Raw genomic sequence first — 24,458 nt, forward strand, 5'->3', positions numbered from 1 at the left:
GACAAAGTGCTAAGGAACAGCTACTGCCATGAATTGGCAAAAATCCTATATGTTTACAAGCCAAAACAGCAACATTTCCACGCCAAGGAGCCTGAAAATGTGTCTGTTTAGCATTTGGGTCTGTGAGTGGTTGGCTGCAATCTTTCTCTTTCATTCCAAAGCCCTGCGTAGGGACAGCTGAACGTTGTGCTGGGAAAACGATTTGGAGATGTCTGATGATTGTAAGTCAAAATGTGCAAGGGTTGGTGCAGGGCAGGAGGCATATCTGCCAGTGTTTTAGACAGGGGAATGGGAATCACCTCTCTTAGGGGAAAGAGGCAGTGGTTTCTCCCAATGGCACCAATCATGAACTCAGGTTTTCAGCCCCCTGAGTCAGGTGCTTACATAACATGTGCCTGATCATTCTTGTTGTGGTTTAGTTCTCAATGGTCAGGCCCCTGCTGATCTTGGCATGGAACAGGTTGCAAGTGGCCATATTGTTTCTCTCAGATCTCTCTTTAACAGTTGCTCCCTCTGGTCACCCCACTGCCTTTTCCTGTCTTTTCCGGTGCTGCTATCCCTCCCCCTCAGCACTAGAGATAAGCGAATTTGCTTGAATTCCCTCTTACTCGGCATGCTGCAGAGAGAACTTGGCTTCCTGGACCACTCTGACCGAGCAGCTGATCGGCGCCACAGCTGCTTGTGTCACGGCTGTGTCACAGTCATTATAGAGAGAAAGAAAAGCGGGCACCACTCCAATACAAAAATTAGGGATCACCCATAGCATATAAATAATTACTGAACAGAGAGAGAAGATATGCAAACCAATGGGATCAACCTTAAGTAATCAATTTTATTGTACAAAAGTCATAATCCATAAACAGAGCCAGGCAACAAGACATACATTTAAAAACATTTAAAACAATGGTATGTGTTGTGAATTCCGTTCTCGGACTCCCTCCTGTGGTCATGAATGGTACTTTGGTTAGTTCTGCTCTTGGACTCCCGCTGGTGGCTTTGAGCGGAACTGCTGGTCACTGAGGTTGGCTTTGTCAGCTGCTCTCGTTTATTGCTATGCTGCTTCCCTATTTAACTCCACTCAGATTGTTACTTCATGCCAGCTGTCGTTGTTTCAGTATTGGTTCAGATCTCTCTTGGACTTCTCTGAGGACCTGTCTACTCCAAGCAGAAGCTAAGTCTTTGCTAGTTCATTTTTTGTTATTGCTTCCTGAATTTATTTCTTAGTACTGCTATTTCTAGTCCAGCTTGCTATCATGATATTCCCTTGCTAGCTGGAAGCTCTGGGGTGCAGAGTGGCACCTCCACACCGTGAGTCGGTGTGGGAGTCTTTTTGCTTACTCTGCGTGGCTTTTTGTAGTCTTTTGTGCTGACCGCATAGTTCCCTTTTCTATCCTCTGACTAATTTAGTGAAGTCTGGCCTCCTTTGCTAAAACCTGTTTCATTCCTGTGTTTGTGACTTTCCTCTTAACTCACAGTCAATATATGTGGGGGGCTGCCTTTATCTTTGGGGAATTTCTCTGAGGCAAGGTTAGGCTTCTATTTCTATCTTTAGGGGTAGTTAGCTCTTAGGCTGTGAAGAGGCATCTAGGGAGAGTTAGGTACGCTCCACGGCTATTTCTAGTGTGTGTGATAGGAGTAGTGTTTGCGGTCAGCAGAGTTCCCACTTTCCCAGAGCTTGTTCCGATTTCTAGTTTACTCATCAGGTCATTCCGGGTGCTCCTAACCACCAGGTCCATAACAGGTATGGCAAAATAGACCATAAACAATTTAACCGAGGGGGAAAAGGAAGCTAATACTTCACAACATACAGTATGTAGAACAGGAAAGATTACCAAAAAGTGCTAAATATGCGAATACACCAATCTTAGTCAAATATAAATCTATTGTTTGCTGCCAACTGACCTCCTGAGTACTATGACAAATAACATGTACTCATGTACATGTTATTTGTCATAGTACTCAGGGGGTCAGTTGGGGGGGTTGGGTTGGGGGGTCAGCACTTTTTGGTAATCTTTCCTGTTCTACATATGCTGTGAAGTATTAGCTTCCTTTTCCCCCTCAGGTAAAATTGTTTATGGTCTATTTTGCCATACCATTGTTTTAAATGTTTTTAAATGTATGTCTTGCCTGGCTCTGTTTATGGATTATGACTTTTGTACAATAAAATTGATTATTTAAGGTTTATCCCATTGGTTTGCATATCTTCTCTCTCTGTTTTGTGCCACAGTCATGACACATTAATGGAGAGCCTGTTTGTTGGGCTCTCCATGCATGCTGCGGCGCAGATCAGCTGATTGGCCACTGCAATTCAGGAAGCCGGGTTCCCTCTGCAAGATGTTGAATACGAGGGAATCCGAGCAAATTTACTCATCCCTACTCAGCACTGCTGGCCTAACTCTGCATGCCAGCTTCCTAGATTGGGTCTGTGACTTTGTCATGCACCACCTCGTCTTCCACCCCCGCACCCTAAATCTGTGACTTAACAACTACAAGACTTAGTGGCAACTGTGTTTCGTCATCATCTTCCTCCTTAACACAATTTGTCGCTCCCCACCGTTATCTTCTTGTGGTCATTGCTGCTCTAAATTTTCTGCATATCAAAAAGCAGGCAATCCCTACATGCTTATTGGATGCGTAACAGGTGTCAAACATACGAGATGAGGATCTGAGTTATACCTAGAGCACCGCCCTATACTGGCAGAGTAAAGAGTGTCAAGATAATGTTTGCTTATCCCTAATAATCCACAAAAACCTACCTCAAAAGGCATAAGCGGAAGTTTTTACAATGACCATCACAGTGCCCTGATCTGAACATCATTGAAAATCTGTGGCTAGACCTCAAAATAGCAGTGCATGCAAGACCACCCAGGAATCTCACAGAACATGAAGAATTTTCCAAGGAAGAATCACTGAAAATTCATAAAATAAGAATTGAAAGACTCTTGTCTGACTATAAAAAGCATTTATAAACTGTGATACTTTCAAAAAGAGGTGCTACAAGGTACTAACCATGCAGGGTGCCCACCTTTGGATCAGCCCATTTTTCTTTTTGTAATGTTTAAAATGTAAAATATGAAATATATATACACTGCTCAAGAAAAAAAAAGGGTACACTAAAATACCACATTCTAGATATCACTGAATGAAATATTTCAGTTGCAAATCTTTATTCATTACATAGTAGAATGTGTTGAGAACAATAAAACATAAAAATGATCAATGTAAATCAAAATTAATATCTCATGGAAGTCTGGATTTGGAATGATAATTAAAATCAAAGTGGAAAATCAAATTATACCATGTTCCAAATTATTATGCAAATTATATTTTTCTCGGATTTTCCTAAATGGTCGGTGCAAATGACAGTCAGTCTAATAAAAGTCATCACTAGGGTTGAGCGACTTTCATTTTTTTAAGATCGAGTAGGGTTTTGGGAAACCCGATTTTGTCCAGAGTCGAGTCGAGTGCAGTCGGCCGATTATCGCTAAAAGTCGGGGATCGACCGAAACACGAAACCCAATGCAAGTCAATGGGGAAGCATAGTCGGCAGTGAGTGGAGGCCAGGAAAACACCTACAGTGCCCATTTTAATGCCAAAAACATCCATTCTTGTTTCTGAAGCTTGCCAATCTTAATTAACTGTATAATAATAGTTGGGCATAGGGAATTGGGGGAAAGTTGTGGGGGGAGTAGGGCTGGCTCAAGTTTTTCGTGGGCCCAGGAAATGCGGACTACGTCACGGCGGTGTTGCAGGGAAAGGTAAGTATTTAAAAGTTGCAAGTGCTGTGATCCTGAGCAAGCAGGGGGGGCCCACTCGTTCGCATTGCCACTGGCACAGGGCCCCTCAAAGTACGGCGGTGTGTTTGCATGGCGGGGGCGCCTCCCACCAGCAGCGACACTTTTGCGTACTCTGAGGGGCCCTGTGCCAGTGACGTCGCCAACGAGTATGCCCCCCCACCTGATGAAGGAACCTGCACTTTCATCTGCACCTTCCTCTTTGTCCCTGTGTAAGGTGGTATAACATGCGGGAAGGGGAACCTTACTTTCAGCAGGGACAGATTCTGGCTGTGTAGAGTACAAGGGGAATGTAGTGGTCTAGGTCAATGTACCAGCAGACTCATTTAGCAGTGGCTGGGCAATGGGCAGGATGAGGAGGAAACAGATATAGGGCCAAAGAATAAAGTAGGCTACATGCAGTTCAAAATTGGTAACAGGACTAAACAGGCGGCATTGCTTTGTTCAGTGGAGTAGCAAACCCAAGAGCAGCAGACACTGTTTCAAGGGCCTAACCACACTAGTAGGCCAAATGCAGTTTAATATCTGATAGTATAGGGCGAAAGCCAGAATGTGGAAGCTCAGCTTTGTTCAGTTGAGGACAACACCAGGGAGGGGCAGACACCTTTAGTAGGCCGGAAAAGCCTATTGCATTTTTTAAAATGGTAATTTGGAGCAGAAGGTTGAAGCTCAGCTTTATTTAGTTGAGGGCAACACCAGGGAGGGGCAGAAGCCGTTAGTAGGCCCTAACCACCATTTTTTTTTTAAAACCACATAATGAGAGCCGGAAGGTTGAAGCTCAGCTTTATTTAGTTGAGGACAACACCAGGGAGGGGCAGAAGCCGTTAGTAGGCCCTAACCACCATTTTTTTTTTAAAACCACTTAATGAGAGCCGGAAGGTTGAAGCTCAGCTTTATTTAGTTGAGGACAACACCAGGGAGGGGCAGAAGCCGTTAGTAGGCCCTAACCACCATTTTTTTTTTTTTTAAAACCACATAATGAGAGCCGGAAGGTTGAAGCTCAGCTTTATTTAGTTGAGGACAACACCAGGGAGGGGCAGAAGCCGTTAGTAGGCCCTAACCACCATTTTTTTTTTTAAAACCACATAATGAGAGCCGGAAGGTTGAAGCTCAGCTTTATTTAGTTGAGGACAACACCAGGGAGGGGCAGAAGCCGTTAGTAGGCCCTAACCACCATTTTTTTTTTTAAAACCACATAATGAGAGCCGGAAGGTTGAAGCTCAGCTTTATTTAGTTGAGGACAACACCAGGGAGGGGCAGAAGCCGTTAGTAGGCCCTAACCACCATTTTTTTTTTAAAACCACTTAATGAGAGCCGGAAGGTTGAAGCTCAGCTTTATTTAGTTGAGGACAACACCAGGGAGGGGCAGAAGCCGTTAGTAGGCCCTAACCAAAGTTGAAGGCCAAATGCAGTTTAATTTCTGATACTATAGGCCGAAAGCCAGAAGGTGGAAGTTCCGATTTAGACAGTGGAGGACAATTTGAATTAGGGACTGCAGACAGACTTAGTAGGCTGTCCCCTGTGGACCATGCATCCACCACATTAACCCATTGCGCCGTAATGGACACGTAATCTTCCGTGGCCATGCCTACAGGTCCATGCGTCTGTTGTCAGGTGCACCTTTGTACTCACAGATTGCCAGAGTGCATGGACAATGCGGTCTTCTACATGCTGGTGGAGGGTTGGGATGGCTTTTCTCGCAAAAGAAGTGTCGACTGGTTAGCTTGTAGCGTGGTACAGCGTAGTCCATCATGGCCTTATTAATAGTAAATAAAATATATAACTAGGCTCTATGAACTTTTAAATAGGTTCCAGGGGTACACGGGCAGCATTGGTGTGGTCAGTGGAGGAGTATTGCAAGTAGGGGCCGCAGACAGGCTATCAAAGGCCTAAAATAACAAACAGTAGGCAGTCATGGCAGTTTTACATCGGTTACATGGATACACAGGCAGGCACTCCAGGCAGCATTGTGGTCAGTGGAGGAGTATTGCAAGTAGGGGCCGCAGACAGGCTATCAAAGGCCTAAAATAACAAACAGTAGGCAGTCATGGCAGTTTTACATCGGTTACATGGATACACAGGCAGCTAGGTGGTGAGTGGAGGAGTATTTAAAGTAAGGACCGCAGACAGGCTATCAAAGGCCTCACATAACAAACAATAGGCTCATGGCAGTTTTACAGCGGTTACATGGATACACGGGCAGGCAGCTTGGTGGTGAGTGGAGGAGTATTTAAAGTATGGACCGCAGACAGGCTTCGAAGGCCTAACACAATAAAATGGGCTGGCTGTAGGCACTTTAAAATTGGTTCCAGGGGTACACGGGCAGCAGTGGTCTGGTCAGTGGAGGCCTAGTGGAAGTATGGACCGCAGACAGGCTTCGAAGGCCTAACACAATAAAATGGGCTGGCTGTAGGCACTTTAAAATTGGTTCCAGGGGTACACGGGCAGCAGTGGTCTGGTCAGTGGAGGCCTAGTGGAAGTATGGACCGCAGACAGGCTTCGAAGGCCTAACACAATAAAATGGGCTGGCTGTAGGCACTTTAAAATTGGTTCCAGGGGTACACGGGCAGCAGTGGTCTGGTCAGTGGAGGACTAGTGGAAGTATGGACCGCAGACAGGCTTCGAAGGCCTAACACAATAAAATGGGCTGGCTGTAGGCACTTTAAAATTGGTTCCAGGGGTACACGGGCAGCAGTGGTCTGGTCAGTGGAGGCCTAGTGGAAGTATGGACCGCAGACAGGCTTCGAAGGCCTAACACAATAAAATGGGCTGACTGTAGGCACTTTAAAATTGGTTCCAGGGGTACACGGGCAGCAGTGGTCTGGTCAGTGGAGGACTAGTGGAAGTATGGACCGCAGACAGGCTTCGAAGGCCTAACACAATAAAATGGGCTGGCTGTAGGCACTTTAAAATTGGTTCCAGGGGTACACGGGCAGCAGTGGTCTGGTCAGTGGAGGACTAGTGGAAGGAGGGAGCGCAGAAAGGCTTCAAAGGCCTAACATAACAAACAATAGGCTCATGGCAGTTTTACAGCGGTTACATGGATAGACGGGCAGGCAGCTTGGTGGTGGTGAGTGGAGGAGTATTTAAAGTAGGGACCGCAGACAGGCTATCAAAGGCCTAACATAAAAAAACAATAGGCTCATGGCAGTTTCACAGCGGTTACATGGATACACGGGCAGGCAGCTTGGTGGTGGTGAGTGGAGGAGTATTTAAAGTAGGGACCGCAGACAGGCTATCAAAGGCCTAACATAACAAACAATAGGCTCATGGCAGTTTTACAGCGGTTACATGGATACACGGGCAGGCAGCTTGGTGCTGAGTGGAGGAGTATTTAAAGTATGGACCGCAGACAGGCTTCGAAGGCCTAACACAATAAAATGGGCTGGCTGTAGGCACTTTAAAATTGGTTCCAGGGGTACACGGGCAGCAGTGGTCTGGTCAGTGGAGGCCTAGTGGAAGGAGGGACCGCAGACAGGCTTCGAAGGCCTAACACAATAAAATGGGCTGGCTGTAGGCACTTTAAAATTGGTTCCAGGGGTACACGGGCAGCAGTGGTCTGGTCAGTGGAGGACTAGTGGAAGGAGGGAGCGCAGAAAGGCTTCAAAGGCCTAAAATAACAAACAATAGGCTCATGGCAGTTTTACAGCGGTTACATGGATACACGGGCAGGCAGCTTGGTGGTCAGTGGAGGAGTAGGGACCGCAGACAGGCTATCAAAGGCCTAAAATAACAAACAATAGGCTCATGGCAGTTTTACAGCGGTTACATGGATACACGGGCAGGCAGCTTGGTGCTGAGTGGAGGAGTAGTGCAAGGAGTGTCTGTCCCAGTACTCCCAAAATATAAATAGATGTTAATGTCTCGCAAAACAACCAAAACAAAAAAAAAGATGGCATACTTAGGTACAGGGGTGGGCTCATCTGCTGTGTTTCTGACATAGTAATTTGGCAGTAACTATTTAATGGTGCCAATATAGGACACAGACACAGACTACTTTAAGTTGCATCATAGATGTCTACAAATTTGTATTGTCAGTGCCAGACATTGAATGATGTCAGCGAATAGACTAAAGATTGGTGGAGCTGTGCGACATAATTTTGCACGTAGTAGAGCCCAGTTTGAGCTGGGGTAGGGGGGAACTCTCTTGAGGCCGGCGGGACCGCCCCAGGGCCACTCATGTTACAACGGTGTGTCTGACGTTGGGTGCGCACCACCACCGCCAGAGACACTACATTGTACTATGAGGGACCCAGTAGCAATGCCGTCAACCAAAAGCGAGCACACCCACCTCTTCAGACAAACAGCAGTCTCACGGGTGCTTGCGCCAAGTCGCGATACCACGGCCCCGTGTGGGGAGTTTGGCCATTTAGGGAGGTGTAAACATGTCGTATGCTGTACAATCTGCAGCAGCAAATTAGACATTAGAAAAGTAATTCACAGGCAAGAGCTTTTCATAGGAAAGCTAGGTGTCGGCCGGGCAAGGTGGGGCAAAAGATTTTGAAATCCAGTTGTGGTTCATTTTAATGAATGTTAGATCGTCAACATTTTGGGTAGCCAGACGAGTCCTTTTTTCGGTTAATATTGACCCTGCAGCACTGAATACTCTTTCTGATAGGACACTTGCTGCCGGGCAAGCAAGCTCCTGCAATGCATATTCTGCCAATTCTGGCCAGGTGTCTAATTTGGAGGCCCAGTAATCAAATGGGAATGACGGTTGAGGGAGAACATCGATAAGGGATGAAAAATAGTTAGTAACCATACTGGACAAATGTTGTCTCCTGTCACTTTCAATTGATGCAGCAGTACCTGTCCTGTCTGCGGTCATAGCAAAATCACTCCACAACCTGGTCAGAAAACCCCTCTGTCCAACGCCACTTCTGATGTGTGCACCCCTAACACTCCTAGTCTGCTGCCCCCTGGAGCTCGTGTGAGAACGATCACGTGCGCTGTGTGCTGGGAATGCCTGAAGCAAACGGTCAACAAGAGTTGATTGTTTGGTTGCTAATATTAGTTCCAAGTTCTCATGTGGCATAATATTTTGCAATTTGCCTTTATAGCGTGGATCAAGGAGGCAGGCCAACCAGTAATCGTCATCGTTCATCATTTTCGTAATGCGTGTGTCCCTTTGTAGGATACGTAAGGCATAATCCGCCATGTGGGCCAAAGTTCCACTTGTCAAATCTCCGGTTGTGATTGGTTGAGGGGCAGTTGCAGGCAAATCTACGTCACTTGTGTCCCTCAAAAAACCAGAACCCGGCCGTGACACGCAACCAATTTCCTGTGCCCCCGTGAAAGTTTCCGCATTAAAAATATACTCATCCCCATCATCCTCCTCGTCCTCCACCTCCTCTTCGCCCGCTACCTCGTCCTGTACACTGCCCTGACCAGACAATGGCTGACTGTCATCAAGGCTTCCCTCTTCCTCTGGTGCAGACGCCTGCTCCTTTATGTGCGTCAAACTTTGCATCAGCAGACGCATTAGGGGGATGCTCATGCTTATTACGGCGTTGTCTGCACTAACCAGCCGTGTGCATTCCTCAAAACACTGAAGGACTTGACACATGTCTTGTATCTTCGACCACTGCACACCTGACAACTCCATGTCTGCCATCCTACTGCCTGCCCGTGTATCCTCCCACAAATAAATAACAGCACGCCTCTGTTCGCACAGTCTCTGAAGCATGTGCAGTGTTGAGTTCCACCTTGTTGCAACGTCTATGATTAGGCGATGCTGGGGAAGGTTCAAAGACCGCTGATAGGTCTGCATACGGCTGGCGTGTACAGGCGAACGTCGGATATGTGAGCAAAGTGCACGCACTTTGAGGAGCAGGTCGGAGAACCCAGGATAAGTTTTCAATAAGCACTGCACCACCAGGTTTAAGGTGTGAGCCAGGCAAGGAATGTGTTTCAGTTGGGAAAGGGAGATGGCAGCCATGAAATTCCTTCCGTTATCACTCACTACCTTGCCTGCCTCAAGATCTACTGTGCCCAGCCACGACTGCGTTTCTTGTTGCAAGAACTCGGACAGAACTTCCGCGGTGTGTCTGTTGTCGCCCAAACACTTCATAGCCAATACAGCCTGCTGACGCTTGGCAGTAGCTGGCCCATAATGGGACAACTGGTGTGCAACAGTGTCATCTGCCGATGGAGTGGTTGGCCGACTGCGTTCTGTGGAAGAGCTGTAGCTTCTGCAGGAGGACGAGGAGGAGGAGGAGGGGGTGCGAACGCCTACAGCCAACTGTTTCCTAGACCGTGGGCTAGGCACAACTGTCCCTAAATTGATGTCGCCTGTGGACCCTGCATCCACCACATTCACCCAGTGTGCCGTGATGGACACATAACGTCCCTGGCCATGCCTACTGGTCCATGCATCTGTAGTCAGGTGCACCTTTGTACTCACAGATTGCCTGAGTGCATGGACGATGCGCTGTTTAACATGCTGGTGCAGGGCTGGGATGGCTTTTCTGGAAAAAAAGTGTCGACTGGGTAGCTCGTATCGTGGTTCAGCGTACTCCATCAGGGCTTTGAAAGCTTCGCTTTCAACTAACCGGTAGGGCATCATCTCTAACGAGATTAGTCTAGCTATGTGGGCGTTAAAACCCTGTGTACGCGGATGCGAGGATAAGTACTTCCTTTTTCTAACCAGAGTCTCATGTAGGGTGAGCTGGACTGGAGAGCTGTAGATCGTGGAACTTTCGGGTGTGCCGGTGGACATGGCAGACTGAGAGACGGTTGGAGACGGTATTGTTTCCGCCGGTGCCCTACATGCAATATTTCCTCCTACAAAACTGGTGATTCCCTGACCCTGACTGCTTTTGGCTGGCAAAGAAACCTGCACAGATACTGCCGGTGGTGCGGAAAATGGTGGCCTTACAGTGACGGAAGGGATGTTGCGTTGCTGACTAGCTTCATTGGCCGAGGGTGCTACAACCTTGAGGGACGTTTGGTAGTTAGTCCAGGCTTGAGAATGCATGGTGGTTAAGTGTCTATGCATGCAACTAGTATTTAGACTTTTCAGATTCTGACCTCTGCTTAAGCTAGTTGAACATTTTTGACAGATGACTTTGCGCTGATCAGTTGGATGTTGTTTAAAAAAATGCCAGACTGCACTCTTCCTAGACTCTGATCCCTTTTCAGGGATTGCAGACTGAGCTTTAACCGGATGGCAACGCTGTGCTCCAACAGGTTTTGGCTTTGACACGCGTTTTGGTCCAGATACGGGCCCGGCAGATGGAACCTGTTGCGATGTTGATGCCTGCTGCGGCCCCTCCTCCACCTCCGCTTCTGAACTACTGCCGCCTGCACCCTGTTCCCCCAATGGCTGCCAATCGGGGTCAATAACTGGGTCATCTATTACCTCCTCTTCGAGCTCGTGTGCAACTTCGTCTGTGTCACTGTGTCGGTCGGTGGTATAGCGTTCGTGGCGGGGCAACATAGTCTCATCAGGGTCTGATTGTGGATCTGTACCCTGAGAGGGCAATGTGGTGGTCTGAGTCAAAGGAGCAGCATAGTACTCTGGCTGTGGCTGTGCATCAGTGCACTCCATGTCAGAATATACTTGTAATGGGCATGGCCTGTTAAATGTTTCACTTTCTAAGCCAGGGACGGTATGTGTAAAGAGCTCCATGGAGTGACCCGTTGTGTCGCCTGCTGCATCCTTCTCTCTTGTTGTAGTTTTTGCTGAGGAGGACAAGGAAGCGACTTGTCCCTGACCGTGAACATCCACAAGCGACGCGCTGCTTTTACATTTACCAGTTTCGGAAGAGGAGGCAAAAGAGCTAGAGGCTGAGTCTGCAATGTAAGCCAAAACTTGCTGTTGCTGCTCCGCCTTTAAAAGCGGTTTTCCTACTCCCAGAAAAGAGAGCGTTCGAGGCCTTGTGTAGCCTGACGACGAAACTGGCTCCACAGCTCCAGACTTAGGTGGAATATTTTTATCCCCACGACCACCTGATGCTCCACTACCACTACCATCATTACCAGCTGACAATGAACGCCCACGACGACCTCTTGCACCAGACTTCCTCATTGTTTTAAAATCTTAACCAAAGTAACTTTATTTGTTGCTATCAAACAACTTACACGGTGAGCTATAACTTCAGTATGATTTCAATATCCCTTAACAGGTTGGTGAGACCACAAGGAAAATCAGGCACAATGTTACACACTCTGTTTTCTGTGGCACAAAATCACAGAGATGACACACACGCAGGACTGTCACTCAAGCACTAATGTCAATATTAATCTCCCACCTAATTTATTTATTTTTTTTTCTCAGGGAGACTTTAGAAACCAAATAATATTAAAAAAAAAAAAAAAAAAGGCTTTCTATGGCCCACAATTAGAGAGAGAGAGGTGGCACAACCAGGAGTCAAGACTGGCGCACAAGCTGAAAGGGCAATATTACTCTCCCACTGTTTTTTATGTTTTTTTTGTTTTTTTCAGGGAGACTTTAGAAACCAAATAATATTAAAAAAACCAAAAAAAAAAAAGGCTTTCTATGGCCCACTGAATGAGAGGGAGAGAGGTGGCACACCCAGGAGTCAAGACTGGCACACAAGCTGAAAGGGCAATATTACTCTCCCACTGTTTTTTTATGTATTTTTTGTTTTTTCAGGGAGACTTTAGAAACCCAATAATATTTAAAAAAAAAAATAAATAGGCTTTCTATGGCCCACTGAATGAGAGGGAGAGAGGTGACACACCCAGGAGTCAAGACTGGCACACAAGCTGAAAGGGCAATATTACTCTCCCACTGTTTTTTTAGGTTTTTTTTTTTTTTTCAGGGAGAATTAGAAACCAAATAATATTAAAAAAAAAAAAAAAATAGGCTTTCTATGGCCCACTGAATGAAAGGGAGAGAGGTGGCACACCCAGGAGTCAAGACTGGCACACAAGCTGAAAGGGCAATATTACTCTCCCACTGTTTTTTTATGTATTTTTTGTTTTTTCAGGGAGACTTTAGAAACCCAATAATATTTAAAAAAAAAAATAAATAGGCTTTCTATGGCCCACTGAATGAGAGGGAGAGAGGTGGCACACCCAGGAGTCAAGACTGGCACACAAGCTGAAAGGGCAATATTACTCTCCCACTGTTTTTTTAGGTTTTTTTTTTTTTTCAGGGAGACTTTAGAAACCAAATAATATTAAAAAAAAAAAAAAAAAAAAAAAAATAGGCTTGCTATAGCCCACTGAATGAGAGATAGCACACACAGCAGTGGCACACAAGCCCTGACTGAGGCCAATATTTTTCTCCCACTGATTGATGTAGTGTTTTTGTGTTGAGGTAGAATTTAGAACACAAATCACGGAAAAAATAAATAGGCTTTCTATGGCCCACTGAATGAAAGGGAGAGAGGTGGCACACCCAGGAGTCAAGACTGGCACACAAGCTGAAAGGGCAATATTACTCTCCCACTGTTTTTTTATGTATTTTTTGTTTTTTCAGGGAGACTTTAGAAACCCAATAATATTTTAAAAAAAAAAAAAGGCTTTCTATGGCCCACAATTAGAGAGAGAGAGGTGGCACAACCAGGAGTCAAGACTGGCGCACAAGCTGAAAGGGCAATATTACTCTCCCACTGTTTTTTATGTTTTTTTTGTTTTTTTCAGGGAGACTTTAGAAACCAAATAATATTAAAAAAACCAAAAAAAAAAAAGGCTTTCTATGGCCCACTGAATGAGAGGGAGAGAGGTGGCACACCCAGGAGTCAAGACTGGCACACAAGCTGAAAGGGCAATATTACTCTCCCACTGTTTTTTTATGTATTTTTTGTTTTTTCAGGGAGACTTTAGAAACCCAATAATATTTTTTAAAAAAAAAAAGGCTTTCTATGGCCCACAATTAGAGAGAGAGAGGTGGCACAACCAGGAGTCAAGACTGGCGCACAAGCTGAAAGGGCAATATTACTCTCCCACTGTTTTTTATGTTTTTTTTGTTTTTTTCAGGGAGACTTTAGAAACCAAATAATATTAAAAAAACCAAAAAAAAAAAAGGCTTTCTATGGCCCACTGAATGAGAGGGAGAGAGGTGGCACACCCAGGAGTCAAGACTGGCACACAAGCTGAAAGGGCAATATTACTCTCCCACTGTTTTTTTATGTATTTTTTGTTTTTTTCAGGGAGACTTTAGAAACCCAATAATATTTAAAAAAAAAAATAAATAGGCTTTCTATGGCCCACTGAATGAGAGGGAGAGAGGTGGCACACCCAGGAGTCAAGACTGGCACACAAGCTGAAAGGGCAATATTACTCTCCCACTGTTTTTTTAGGTTTTTTTTGTTTTTTCAGGGAGACTTTAGAAACCCAATAATATTTAAAAAAAAAAATAAATAGGCTTTCTATGGCCCACTGAATGAAAGGGAGAGAGGTGGCACACCCAGGAGTCAAGACTGGCACACAAGCTGAAAGGGCAATATTACTCTCCCACTGTTTTTTTATGTATTTTTTGTTTTTTTCAGGGAGACTTTAGAAACCCAATAATATTTAAAAAAAAAAATAAATAGGCTTTCTATGGCCCACTGAATGAGAGGGAGAGAGGTGGCACACCCAGGAGTCAAGACTGGCACACAAGCTGAAAGGGCAATATTACTCTCCCACTGTTTTTTTAGGTTTTTTTTTTTTTTCAGGGAGACTTTTGAAACCAAATAATATTAAAAAAAAAAAAAAAAAAAAAATATAGGCTTGCTATAGCCCACTGAATGAGAGATAGCGCACACACAGCAGTGGCACACAAGCCCTGACTGAGGCCAATATTTTTCTCCCACTGATTGATGTAGTGTTTCTGTGTTGAGGTAGATTTTAGAACACAAATCACGGAAAAAATAAATAGGCTTTCTATGGCCCACTCAGTGAGAGATGGCACACACAGGGATGGCACTGTAGCAGAAATGCCAATCTTAATCTCCCACAAAAAAAAAACAAAACAAAAAAAAAAACTGTCCTACAATTACTATCTCCCTGCAGTAATGTAAGCCAGGTATGGCAGGCAGCAATAGGAGTGGACTGATGCACAAATTAAATAAAAAGTGTGGACAAACAAAAAAGATAGCTGTGCAGAAAGGAAGGAACAAGAGGATATGTGCTTTGAAAAAAGCAGTTGGTTTCCACAGTGGCGTACACACAGCAATACAGCTATCACGGAGCCTTCTAGGGCAGCCCAATGAGCTACAGCGCTGAGGGGAAAAAAAAAAAAAAATAGCTTCCACTGTTCCTGCACACCGAAGGTGGTGTTGGACAGTGGAAATCGCTGCAGCACAAGCGGTTTGGTGGTTAGTGGACCCTGCCTAACGCTCTCCCTGCTTCTGATGAAGCGGCAGCAACCTGTCCCTAAGCTCAGATCAGCAGCAGTAAGATGGCGGTCGGCGGGAACGCCCCTTTATAGCCCCTGTGACGCCGCAGACAGCAAGCCAATCACTGCAATGCCCTTCTCTAAGATGGTGGGGACCAGGATCTATGTCATCACGCTGCCCACACTCTGCGTTCACCTTCATTGGCTGAGAAATGGCGCTTTTCGCGTCATTGAAACGCGACTTTGGCGCGAAAGTCGCGTACCGCATGGCCGACAAGCACAGGGGTCGGATCGGGTTTCATGAGACGCCGACTTAGCCAAAAGTCGGCGACTTTTGAAAATGATCGACCCGTTTCGCTCAACCCTAGTCATCACCTGTTAGAGTATACATCAAATTTTATTGAAGAAACCTCCCAAAGATAACAGTATGATCTCCAAAATGAATAAAAATTCAAAATACACTGTTCCAAATTATTAGGCACAGTAGAATTTCTAAACATTTGATATGTTTTAAATAACTGAAAATGCTCATTTGTGGAATTTGCAGCATTAGAAAGTCACATTCACTGAACAAAAAAGCTATTTAACTCCAAAACATCCTAAGAGGCCAAGTTACATGTTAACATAGGAACCCTTCTTTGATATCACCTTCACAATTCTTGCACCCATTGAACTTGTGAGTTTTTGGAGAGTTTCTGCTTGTATTTCTTTGCATGAAGTCAGAATAGCCTCCCAGAGCTACTGTTTTGATGTGAACTGCCTCCCACCCTCATAGATCTTGCTTGATGATACTCCAAAGGTTCTCTATAAGGTTGAGGTCAGGGGAAGATGGTGGCCACACCATGAGTTTATCTCCTTTTATGCCCATAGCAGCCAATGACTCAGAGGTATTCTTTGCAGCATGAGATGGTGCCTTTTCATGCATGAAGATGATTTTGCTCTTGAAGGCACGTTTCTGCTTTTTATACCATGGAAGAAAGTTGTCAGTCAGAAACTCTATATACTTTGCAGAGGTCATTTTCATACCTTCAGCTCTACCAGCTGTTTCCCCATGATTCCGGCCCAAAACATGGCTCCTCCACCTCCTTGCTGATGTCGCAGCCTTGTTGGCACATGGTGGCAATCCACCAACCATTGACTACTCCATCCATCTGGACCATCCAGGGTTGCTCGACACTCATCAGTAAACAAGGCTGATTGAAAATTAGTTGTTAGGGCTAGCAAAACGCACTGATTAAATATAGATGTTTTTATTGGTGCATTTGCAGCCCGGGGTCCACCGTGCAGGAGGAACCTGCTGCTAGCAAATGACGGCACTATATGGCGGTTTAAGCGAACTCTGTTACTTCACAGAGTCGCACGGAAACAAGACGCTGTGCCCTGTTAACCCCACAGGAGTTCACAGCTAACTGCCGAGCTGAAGGCAGTCTGTGGTCATGCAAACATACAATCTCCTCACCGGAGGAGCCGGTATTCTAGGGGCTTATTTCAGCCGGGGCCCTAAATCCACGTACACAATCTCCCCGCCGGAGGTGCCGGCATTCTAGGGGCTTATTTCAGCTGAGTCCCTTAACACACATAAATGTGACCACACTGGCAAATGCACATAACAGACTGGATACTAGCGCATGGCCTTGCGGCCATGCGAGCCTTATATAGCTGCAGCAAGTAAAAGACCTTCCTAGAAGGACCAATGAGAGACTGCCATACCTGAGCATGTGACCCTAGATCTCCACTGAGAGATCTTGCCCTGGGCATGCTCAGTGTGTGCAGAGCAGGACTTAGTCCCAGCACCTACAGGACCTTCCTGAAAGGACCAATGGACTTAGCTGCAGTATCTGACCATGTGACCCTCGATCCCCACCGAGAGATCTTACTCAGGGCATGTTCAGAACGAGAAAAGCAGGACTTAGTCCCAGAAGCGTCTGCTCGCCGCTGCCCAGCACTGACTTCAATGGCAGAAGCAGGAAAAGCAGCAGTAACTCTTTGTACAGAGTGCGACTGAGCAAGATGCTGGGACCGACGTCTCCACTGAGCAGGCTCCACTGCGGCAGCAGAAGAATGGGAGACCGCAGCGGAGATGGCCCGAGATTCCCCCTGTGCAGAGGCGGGAACTCGACCCCTAACATTAGTCTTCATTAGGGTTGAGCGAAACGGGTCGATCATTTTCAAAAGTCGCCGACTTTTGGCTAAGTCGGCGTCTCATGAAACCCGATCCGACCCCTGTGCTTGTCGGCCATGCGGTACGCGACTTTCGCGCCAAAGTCGCGTTTCAATGACGCGAAAAGCGCCATTTCTCAGCCAATGAAGGTGAACGCAGAGTGTGGGCAGCGTGATGACATAGATCCTGGTCCCCACCATCTTAGAGAAGGGCATTGCAGTGATTGGCTTGCTGTCTGCGGCGTCACAGGGGCTATAAAGGGGCGTTCCCGCCGACCGCCATCTTACTGCTGCTGATCTGAGCTTAGGGAGAGGTTGCTGCCGCTTCGTCAGAAGCAGGGAGAGCGTTAGGCAGGGTCCACTAACCACCAAACCGCTTGTGCTGCAGCGATTTCCACTGTCCAACACCACCTTCGGTGTGCAGGGACTGTGGAAGCTATTTTTTTTTTTTTTTCCCCTCAGCGCTGTAGCTCATTGGGCTGCCCTAGAAGGCTCCGTGATAGCTGTATTGCTGTGTGTACGCCACTGTGGAAACCAACTGCTTTTTTCAAAGCACATATCCTCTTGTTCCTTCCTTTCTGCACAGCTATCTTTTTTGTTTGTCCACACTTTTTATTTAATTTGTGCATCAGTCCACTCCTATTGCTGCCTGCCATACCTGGCTTACATTACTGCAGGGAGATAGTAATTGTAGGACAGTTTTTTTTTTTTTTTTTTTTTTTTTTTGTGGGAGATTAAGATTGGCATTTCTGCTACAGTGCCATCCCTGTGTGTGCCATCTCTCACTGAGTGGGCCATAGAAAGCCTATTTATTTTTTCCGTGATTTGTGTTCTAAAATCTACCTCAACACAAAAACACTACATCAATCAGTGGGAGAAAAATATTGGCCTCAGTCAGGGCTTGTGTGCCACTGCTGTGTGTGCTATCTCTCATTCAGTGGGCTATAGCAAGCCTATTTTTTTTTTTTTTTTTTTAATATTATTTGGTTTCTAAAGTCTCCCTGAAAAAAAAAAAAACCTAAAAAAACAGTGGGAGAGTAATATTGCCCTTTCAGCTTGTGTGCCAGTCTTGACTCCTGGGTGTGCCACCTCTCTCCCTCTCATTCAGTGGGCCATAGAAAGCCTATTTATTTTTTTTAAAAAATATTATTGGGTTTCTAAAGTCTCCCTGAAAAAACAAAAAATACATAAAAAAACAGTGGGAGAGTAATATTGCCCTTTCAGCTTGTGTGCCAGTCTTGACTCCTGGGTGTGCCACCTCTCTCCCTTTCATTCAGTGGGCCATAGAAAGCCTATTTATTTTTTCCGTGATTTGTGTTCTAAATTCTACCTCAACACAAAAACACTACATCAATCAGTGGGAGAAAAATATTGGCCTCAGTCAGGGCTTGTGTGCCACTGCTGTGTGTGCTATCTCTCATTCAGTGGGCTATAGCAAGCCTATTTTTTTTTTTTTTTTTTTTTTTTTTAATATTATTTGGTTTCTAAAGTCTCCCTGAAAAAAAAAAAAAAACCTAAAAAAACAGTGGGAGAGTAATATTGCCCTTTCAGCTTGTGTGCCAGTCTTGACTCCTGGGTGTGCCACCTCTCTCCCTCTCATTCAGTGGGCCATAGAAAGCCTATTTATTTTTTTTTTTTAATATTATTTGGTTTCTAATTCTCCCTGAAAAAAAAAAAAAAACCTAAAAAAACAGTGGGAGAATAATATTGCCCTTTCAGCTTGTGTGCCAGTCTTGACTCCTGGGTGTGCCACCTCTCTCCCTCTCATTCAGCGGGCCATAGAAAGCCTATTTATTTTTTTTTAAAAATATTATTGGGTTTCTAAAGTCTCCCTGAAAAAACAAAAAATACATAAAAAAACAGTGGGAGAGTAATATTGCCCTTTCAGCTTGTGTGCCAGTCTTGACTCCTGGGTGTGCCACCTCTCTCCCTTTCATTCAGTGGGCCATAGAAAGCCTATTTATTTTTTTTTTTAAATATTATTGGGTTTCTAAAGTCTCCCTGAAAAAAAAAAAAAAACCTAAAAAAACAGTGGGAGAGTAATATTGCCCTTTCAGCTTGTGTGCCAGTCTTGACTCCTGGGTGTGCCACCTCTCTCCCTCTCATTCAGTGGGCCATAGAAAGCCTATTTATTTTTTTTTTTAAATATTATTGGGTTTCTAAAGTCTCCCTGAAAAAAAAAAAAAAACCTAAAAAAACAGTGGGAGAGTAATATTGCCCTTTCAGCTTGTGTGCCAGTCTTGACTCCTGGGTGTGCCACCTCTCTCCCTTTCATTCAGTGGGCCATAGAAAGCCTATTTATTTTTTCCGTGATTTGTGTTCTAAATTCTACCTCAACACAAAAACACTACATCAATCAGTGGGAGAAAAATATTGGCCTCAGTCAGGGCTTGTGTGCCACTGCTGTGTGTGCTATCTCTCATTCAGTGGGCTATAGCAAGCCTATTTTTTTTTATTTTTTTTATATTATTTGGTTTCTAAAGTCTCCCTGAAAAAAAAAAAAAAACCTAAAAAAACAGTGGGAGAGTAATATTGCCCTTTCAGCTTGTGTGCCAGTCTTGACTCCTGGGTGTGCCACCTCTCTCCCTCTCATTCAGTGGGCCATAGAAAGCCTATTTATTTTTTTTTTTAAATATTATTGGGTTTCTAAAGTCTCCCTGAAAAAACAAAAAATACATAAAAAAACAGTGGGAGAGTAATATTGCCCTTTCAGCTTGTGTGCCAGTCTTGACTCCTGGGTGTGCCACCTCTCTCCCTTTCATTCAGTGGGCCATAGAAAGCCTATTTATTTTTTTTTTAAAATATTATTGGGTTTCTAAAGTCTCCCTGAAAAAAAAAAAAAAACCTAAAAAAACAGTGGGAGAGTAATATTGCCCTTTCAGCTTGTGTGCCAGTCTTGACTCCTGGGTGTGCCACCTCTCTCCCTCTCATTCAGTGGGCCATAGAAAGCCTATTTATTTTTTTTTTAAAATATTATTGGGTTTCTAAAGTCTCCCTGAAAAAACAAAAAATACATAAAAAAACAGTGGGAGAGTAATATTGCCCTCTCAGCTTGTGTGCCAGTCTTGACTCCTGGGTGTGCCACCTCTCTCTCTCTAATTGTGGGCCATAGAAAGCCTTTTTTTTTTTTTTTTTTAATATTATTTGGTTTCTAAAGTCTCCCTGAGAAAAAAAAAAAAATAAATTAGGTGGGAGATTAATATTGACATTAGTGCTTGAGTGACAGTCCTGCGTGTGTGTCATCTCTGTGATTTTGTGCCACAGAAAACAGAGTGTGTAACATTGTGCCTGATTTTCCTTGTGGTCTCACCAACCTGTTAAGGGATATTGAAATCATACTGAAGTTATAGCTCACCGTGTAAGTTGTTTGACAGCAACAAATAAAGTTACTTTGGTTAAGATTTTAAAACAATGAGGAAGTCTGGTGCAAGAGGTCGTCGTGGGCGTTCATTGTCAGCTGGTAATGATGGTAGTGGTAGAGGAGCATCAGGTGGTCGTGGGGATAAAAATATTCCACCTAAGTCTGGAGCTGTGGAGCCAGTTTCGTCGTCAGGCTACACAAGGCCTCGAACGCTCTCTTTTCTGGGAGTAGGAAAACCGCTTTTAAAGGCGGAGCAGCAACAGCAAGTTTTGGCTTACATTGCAGACTCAGCCTCTAGCTCTTTTGCCTCCTCTTCCGAAACTGGTAAATGTAAAAGCAGCGCGTCGCTTGTGGATGTTCACGGTCAGGGACAAGTCGCTTCCTTGTCCTCCTCAGCAAAAACTACAACAAGAGAGAAGGATGCAGCAGGCGACACAACGGGTCACTCCATGGAGCTCTTTACACATACCGTCCCTGGCTTAGAAAGTGAAACATTTAACAGGCCATGCCCATTACAAGTATATTCTGACATGGAGTGCACTGATGCACAGCCACAGCCAGAGTACTATGCTGCTCCTTTGACTCAGACCACCACATTGCCCTCTCAGGGTACAGATCCACAATCAGACCCTGATGAGACTATGTTGCCCCGCCACGAACGCTATACCACCGACCGACACAGTGACACAGACGAAGTTGCACACGAGCTCGAAGAGGAGGTAATAGATGACCCAGTTATTGACCCCGATTGGCAGCCATTGGGGGAACAGGGTGCAGGCGGCAGTAGTTCAGAAGCGGAGGTGGAGGAGGGGCCGCAGCAGGCATCAACATCGCAACAGGTTACATCTGCCGGGCCCGTATCTGGCCCAAAACGCGTGTCAAAGCCAAAACCTGTTGGAGCACAGCGTTGCCATCCGGTTAAAGCTCAGTCTGCAATCCCTGAAAAGGGATCCGAGTCTAGGAAGAGTGCAGTCTGGCATTTTTTTAAACAACATCCAACTGATCAGCGCAAAGTCATCTGTCAAAAATGTTCAACTAGCTTAAGCAGAGGTCAGAATCTGAAAAGTCTAAATACTAGTTGCATGCATAGACACTTAACCACCATGCATTTTCAAGCCTGGACTAACTACCAAACGTCCCTCAAGGTTGTAGCACCCTCGGCCAATGAAGCTAGTCAGCAACGCAACATCCCTTCCGTCACTGTAAGGCCACCATTTTCCGCACCACAGGCAGTATCTGTGCAGGTTTCTTTGCCAGCCAAAAGCAGTCAGGGTCAGGGAATCACCAGTTTTGTAGGAGGAAATATTGCATCTAGGGCACCGGCGGAAACAATACCGTCTCCAACCGTCTCTCAGTCTGCCATGTACACCGGCACACCCGAAAGTTCCACGATCTCCAGCTCTCCAGTCCAGCTCACCCTACATGAGACTCTGGTTAGAAAAAGGAAGTACTTATCCTCGCATCCGCGTACACAGGGTTTTAACGCCCACATAGCTAGACTAATCTCGTTAGAGATGATGCCCTACCGGTTAGTTGAAAGCGAAGCTTTCAAAGCCCTGATGGAGTACGCTGAACCACGATACGAGCTACCCAGTCGACACTTTTTTTCCAGAAAAGCCATCCCAGCCCTGCACCAGCATGTTAAACAGCGCATCGTCCATGCACTCAGGCAATCTGTGAGTACAAAGGTGCACCTGACTACAGATGCATGGACCAGTAGGCATGGCCAGGGACGTTATGTGTCCATCACGGCACACTGGGTGAATGTGGTGGATGCAGGGTCCACAGGCGACATCAATTTAGGGACAGTTGTGCCTAGCCCACGGTCTAGGAAACAGTTGGCTGTAGGCGTTCGCACCCCCTCCTCCTCCTCCTCCTCGTCCTCCTGCAGAAGCTACAGCTCTTCCACAGAACGCAGTCTGCCAACCACTCCATCGGCAGATGACACTGTTGCACACCAGTTGTCCCATTATGGGCCAGCTACTGCCAAGCGTCAGCAGGCTGTATTGGCTATGAAGTGCTTGGGCGACAATAGACACACCGCGGAAGTTCTGTCCGAGTTCTTGCAACAAGAAACGCAGTCGTGGCTGGGCACAGTAGATCTTGAGGCAGGCAAGGTAGTGAGTGATAACGGAAGGAATTTCATGGCTGCCATCTCCCTTTCCCAACTGAAACACATTCCTTGCCTGGCTCACACCTTAAACCTGGTGGTGCAGTGCTTATTGAAAACTTATCCTGGGTTCTCCGACCTGCTCCTCAAAGTGCGTGCACTTTGCTCACATATCCGACGTTCGCCTGTACACGCCAGCCGTATGCAGACCTATCAGCGGTCTTTGAACCTTCCCCAGCATCGCCTAATCATAGACGTTGCAACAAGGTGGAACTCAACACTGCACATGCTTCAGAGACTGTGCGAACAGAGGCGTGCTGTTATTTATTTGTGGGAGGATACACGGGCAGGCAGTAGGATGGCAGACATGGAGTTGTCAGGTGTGCAGTGGTCTAAGATACAAGACATGTGTCAAGTCCTTCAGTGCTTTGAGGAATGCACACGGCTGGTTAGTGCAGACAACGCCGTAATAAGCATGAGCATCCCCCTAATGCGTCTGCTGATGCAAAGTTTGACGCACATAAAGGAGCAGGCGTCTGCACCAGAGGAAGAGGAAAGCCTTGATGACAGTCAGCCATTGTCTGGTCAGGGCAGTGTACAGGACGAGGTAGCGGGCGAAGAGGAGGTGGAGGACGAGGAGGATGATGGGGATGAGTATATTTTTAATGCCGAACCTTTCCCGGGGGCACAGGAATTTGGTTGCGTGTCACGGCCGGGTTCTGGTTTTTTGAGGGACACAAGTGACGTAGATTTGCCTGCAACTGCCCCTCAACCAATCACAACCGGAGATTTGACAACTGGAACTTTGGCCCACATGGCGGATTATGCCTTACGTATCCTAAAAAGGGACACACGCATTACGAAAATGATGAACGATGACGATTACTGGTTGGCCTGCCTCCTTGATCCACGCTATAAAGGCAAATTGCAAAATATTATGCCACATGAGAACTTGGAACTAATATTAGCAACCAAACAATCAACTCTTGTTGACCGTTTGCTTCAGGCATTCCCAGCACACAGCGCACGTGATCGTTCTCACACGAGCTCCAGGGGGCAGCAGACTAGGAGTGTTAGGGGTGCACACATCAGAAGTGGCATTGGACAGAGGGGTTTTCTGACCAGGTTGTGGAGTGATTTTGCTATGACCGCAGACAGGACAGGTACTGCTGCATCAATTGAAAGTGACAGGAGACAACATTTGTCCAGTATGGTTACTAACTATTTTTCATCCCTTATCGATGTTCTCCCTCAACCGTCATTCCCATTTGATTACTGGGCCTCCAAATTAGACACCTGGCCAGAATTGGCAGAATATGCATTGCAGGAGCTTGCTTGCCCGGCAGCAAGTGTCCTATCAGAAAGAGTATTCAGTGCTGCAGGTTCAATATTAACCGAAAAAAGGACTCGTCTGGCTACCCAAAATGTTGACGATCTAACATTCATTAAAATGAACCACAACTGGATTTCGAAATCTTTTGCCCCACCTTGCCCGGCCGACACCTAGCTTTCCTATGAAAAGCTCTTGCCTGTGAATTACTTTTCTAATGTCTAATTTGCTGCAGCTGATTGTACAGCATACGACATGTTTACACCTCCCTAAATGGCAAAACTCCCCACACGGGGCCGTGGTATCGCGACTTGGCGCAAGCACCCGTGAGACTGCTGTTTGTCTGAAGAGGTGGGTGTGCTCGCTTTTGGTTGACGGCATTGCTACTGGGTCCCTCATAGTACAATGTAGTG

This window comes from Ranitomeya variabilis, chromosome 2 (genome assembly GCF_051348905.1).
Source record: "Ranitomeya variabilis isolate aRanVar5 chromosome 2, aRanVar5.hap1, whole genome shotgun sequence".
Lineage (NCBI taxonomy): Eukaryota > Metazoa > Chordata > Amphibia > Anura > Dendrobatidae > Ranitomeya > Ranitomeya variabilis.